This window comes from Theobroma umbraticum, unplaced genomic scaffold, assembly GCF_002168275.2.
Source record: "Theobroma umbraticum cultivar Fairchild unplaced genomic scaffold, ASM216827v3 scaffold_51.0, whole genome shotgun sequence".
Taxonomy (NCBI): domain Eukaryota; kingdom Viridiplantae; phylum Streptophyta; class Magnoliopsida; order Malvales; family Malvaceae; genus Theobroma; species Theobroma umbraticum.
Window position 1 is genome coordinate 878,586 of NW_018397260.1, and position 5,204 is coordinate 883,789.

Genomic DNA, 5,204 nt, shown 5'->3' on the forward strand with positions numbered 1-5,204 from the left:
TTAAGCTTTATATAGGTCTTAGAATGATTATGTACTTAGGGTGATTTGAGCTACAATATTATCCTTCATTGTACCTTTACCCCTAGCCTTACACTAGAAGCTAATAAAGTCCTAATGATCCTTTATTAAGTGTTAGTCTACACAAGTGTAAACTTATTTAGAATGATGACTATTCTTTGCAAAAAGATTACACACACACACGAAAATTCATTTAAGAAGGAGCTTGCATTTAAATTGAATCATGGACTTGAATGATATCTATGTTTTACCTTGAGTTGAGATTTTGAGGTAATTTTTTAAGAAATTATGAGAGATCATTAGTTTAGTGCAACTCATCTCTAACTAGTTGTCATCTTTATTTATTTGTTCTTATTATTTAAGTGTTTTTGGCTTTTATGTTGTTTTCACTTTTGTTTAGTTTTCTTTTATGTTTTTGCTTGAGGACTAGCAAATTCTAAGTTTGAGGATGTGATAACTTTATGTTACAGAGTTATTTTGTCACATTTTAAGTATTAAATTGGCTAAGTTCTTGAGATTAGTTTAGGAATTAGATATTTTTAGCTATTTGTCTTAGTTTAGTAAATCATGTTGGTTTGATTTAATTTAAGTTATTTTTAGTTTGATGATCATTTGCTTTTAGTTTAATTATTATTAAGTTAGTTTGTTGCTTTTGTAGGTGTGCAAATGAAAAGGGGCTTTAATTGGTAAAGAAGAGTACATAAAGGTCCATGCTTATCCTACACATGTTTTAGTATTTTGAGTATCTCTTTCATCCTAGAAGTCCAACTGATGTGAATCTTGAGCTATTAGAAAGATAAGCGACAACTCTACAACTTTCGTTTTTACTACTTTACCTAGTTCAAGTTGGAAGAAAAAGAAATTGCTTCACAAGTGGAAGGAGTGTAGTAAAGAAGACAAGGTAAAATAGCACATTAGGTGTTAAGGCCCCGTTATAGGAGTCCACAAAGTGAAACAAAATGTTGGGCACCACAGTTCCAAAGGATGGAAGTAGTGGCATTAAAAGAGAAAAGTTGAAAAAAAAAAAGAAGAAGAGAGCTCGGGGTTACGACATTTGGGAAGTGGCACCGCAACACCGACACGATAAGCCTTCCAAGCATAAATTTTGGAGAGTTGATTTTGAGTAGGATTTTAAGACTTATTTAAAGGCCCTTTTGGAGCACTTAAAGGCAATAATTAAGATAGATTTTCTCTAAAGGAAAAGAGTCATCAAGCAAGTAAGAAAGTGAGGAAAAATTCTTAAAGATTGAAGATCGAAGACCCAACAAATCTTAGTTTCCTTTTCGTTTTAGTTCTTTTTATTCTTTCCTTATTTTGTATGGTTAAACATTTTTGGATGATGTTTTTAATAGTTGTAAGGAACTAAATTTCTTATCTAGAATTGTAATTAAATCCAACATATAGTTTGAATTTTTAATATTCTTTCTTACTTACGATTGACAGTGTTTGAGCTGTTTATTTCAATCTTATGCTTAACGCATCTAATTGACTGGCCACCAGTTAGATAGATAGGGTAACCTAAATGAAACTTGGAAAAGTAATTTTAGTGTAAACCTTGGATGAAACAACATATGTTAAATATCAATTGCATGAGATGATTGATTTGATTCGCGTGTAGGGTGGGAATACACTTACATGTCGTATGTAGCCATGGTTAGAGTCTAAGCTTAATGAGTGTTCCTTAATTGCAATTTGCACAAGAATACAATAGATTCGTTAAGGAAAATATTTTTATAAAAATATCAGAAGAGACTTATAAATACATTAGAGCTCTAAGTTAACACTCAACTGCCTAGCAAGTAAGAGAGAGTAGAAGAGATTCAAATGAAGGATTAAGGGGATATTACGGTTTTAGGATTTTGTTTAATTAAGTTTATCTAGTTAATTTGTGATTCTTGTTATTAGTTTTAGTTTCTTTAGTTTTTAGTAGTTTTAAAAATTACTTGTTTCGATAAAATTAAATTGTGCTAATTTTATTAGTTAACAAAAGATTTTAGTGTAATTTCTCATGTGAACGATACTCTACCAACATGTTTGGTATGGGGAATAGCTATGCTATTCCTTTTCTATTCCTAGTTGTTAGTTACACCTTTGTTTGGTTAGTAATTTAACAAGTAATAACAATTCTTGAGTTTTAACTATTCTTTAAAATCGGTGAAAACCCTTTTTCAACTAAACCTGACCCTCCCCTTGGTATTATCTATTTCATGTCTCATGGAATAACTTTCAAAATTGTTATGACTAAATTACCCATCTTAGATGTAGAAAATTGCAAACTTATCCACATAAAATATTTTTTTTCTCTCTATTCCTCCTTTCCCTTATTCTCCTAGCAACATGATTCTCTTCGACAGTTTCTAGCTCCACCAGTCACCACCGCCTTTCTCATCCACCTTTCTAGCTATGTTGCTCTCTTCCACAATCCAAGTACTTCCTTATTATTCTCTTGTTTTCTAGTGAAAGTGGAAATGACCCAAGTGTTGAATTAGTTTATATTCGAAATGATTTGATTTTATCTTATTTGTGTATTTCTTGGCTTTTAATTTGTGGGTTGAGTTTGTTTTCTATTATTTCTTTGACTCATTATTAGTATTATGGATTATGCTTAGTGGTTATGATTTGGGTTAGATTTGGTACATTTTTTTTTTGTGAAAGTTACAAAGAACTCATTCATATCAAGAAGGGGAACCCTTTGTACATCCAAGAAACTAAGCTAGATTAAATCAAACTTATCCTCAAAAACAACTAGTTAAAAGAAAAACTATCGGCAACGTCCCTTACCTCACCCAGCAGAAGCCAACCCAACCTATATGCAACATCAACTCACCAACACAAGGTCAAGACCAAAAATAGAAAAAACCAAACTTAGTACAGTAAGAAACACAACCATCTGCTAGTTTCCTATCCTACTAATACCCCTATCTTAGTTTTGGTGCATATTAGGAAGTAGTTTAAGCAAAAATGGTAGATTTGGGTTAGTTTTTATGCATAATGCATAATTCTTAATTTACAAATAATTTATGAGTATATAAATATCTATCTCTAATATAGACTAGTTAACTATAAATCTAACCAATATAAAGCAATGAGTAAAATCCATGTGAGAGCACTATCAATCTAGACTTGATATTCCAAATGCCTAGTTTATACTCCATTTTAGTCTTGAAACAAGAAATACATTATGTTGTTGAACTATCAAAATTCAATATAGCATGAATCTTTAGTTATCGGGTATAAAAGTTTCAACTTTCAACAATACTAGTTTACAAGAAGAAGTCTTAGAATGTTAAATCTCATAAACACATTTTTAGCTAGTTAAATTATCTAATTATAATACATTTGTTAAAAAGAGCAGAAAGTTCACATGATGCATCAAAGCTTAGGTTTTATAAATTCCATGTAAAGCGAAGGCTTTACATGTGCATGTGTAATTAATGTGGATCAAATTGCTTACACAACCAATCTACCTTGGAGACTAATATAATTGGTGATTTGGGTTGGTATATGTGGCTAATATAAGGGGTACTTAAAATTGTATGCATCATTGTGGGTGTTTGATTGGAGAATCCCAGGCCTCTTAATGCCAAATGCCCAACTCTCTATCCCTATTAGATTCCACAATAAACTTTCATCATGCCAACACCCATCAATGCTACCTTTATCTATCACCTCTCTTAATGCTATCCATTTTCCTCCCAACCATATCATTGTGAATTTTTTTCCCCCAACCCAACGTAAAATGTTCTCAATTTTTGTCTTTATAAATGCTAGGAAAAAGTTCAAAATTTTGTTTAAATTTGGATTGAAGAAGGATCAAGGTGATATTTAAATACATTATGATAGACATCAAGTGAGGTTCATTATACAAATTAATCGAATAATTACATTAATGAATGCAATAAACAACATATATATTAACTCCAACAAATGCACCTAAGCCCCAATTTATTCTTATACCCACACTTGTCCTTCACCCCAACTAGCTTATATCCAACATGCTCAATAAAACATATTGCTCACCTCATTAAAAACTCTTTTTTTCACCTCATTCACACTCATTATTTATATTTCATATATTTCAACCTCTTAGTTGAACTTTAATTTAATTTAGAGCTTGTAACATTGTAATTGGAATTGTCATAGTCCTTGAATTCTACTATAATACATAATTGAATAAGGAAAAATTTAGGGTAAAAGGCTTTCAAATAAGATTTCAGTTAAGTAAGGTCAAGGGCTCAAGGGAAAGTTAGTTGAAATCAAATCCACTATTTTAGGGTATTGATGCAAAGATACATACACCATGGCCATAAATTAATATTTTTTTATTTTCTTACTTTTTATATGCCATATGGCTTTAATATTTTTTGTACGTAATAAAATAGATTAGAACATTTATTTTTTGCAGTCATGGTTTATTTGTGTTTGAGAAGAAATGCTGAACAGCGAAAAAGGCTACTAGCTATGTAACACCCCATACCCTCGTATAGGAGCTAATACGATCTTATCAATGAGACGAACGGTTGATGGATGTAACTTTAAGTGCAAAAGAGCAATGATAGGCGAAAGGAATGTTTTGGAATAAAACATTTTGCACACGAGGAAATGATAATTAAATAATACTATTTTTATCGAAAATGAATTAGCGAGTTAAAAAGACGATTCAAAAGTGAATTGGGACAAGTGAGACATTTTGGGACCCAAGGAGTCAAGTGAAAACTTTTGAAATAAAATAATATTATAAAATAATATTAAAATATTAATATTTTACTTGTGATAGAAATTAGTCATGAAGGAGGAGTATATGACTAAACTAAATTGGGGAGAAAAAGTAAGAATGAATTTTAAAGAAAAAAATGACAAATTGGGCCCACGTGCCTTTATTTAATAAAGTAAGCATAAGTACGTATATATTTAAATATTATGGTGACATTTTGGTGAAGTGAAAATTTGTTATTTTATTTTTACACGTGTAAGGGAAGAAAGATAAAAGAAAATTAAAATTTAAAAGAAATGATTGAAGGACCAAATTGCGAGAATGAAAAGTTTGGTGGGACAAATGGTAAATAAAGAAAAGTTGAGGACTTAAGTGTAATTACAATATTTAAAGCTAAGTGGACATTAACTAACCAAAGGAAGTTAGATTATGTGAGATAATAAGATATGCATGTAAAATTCACTATTACATG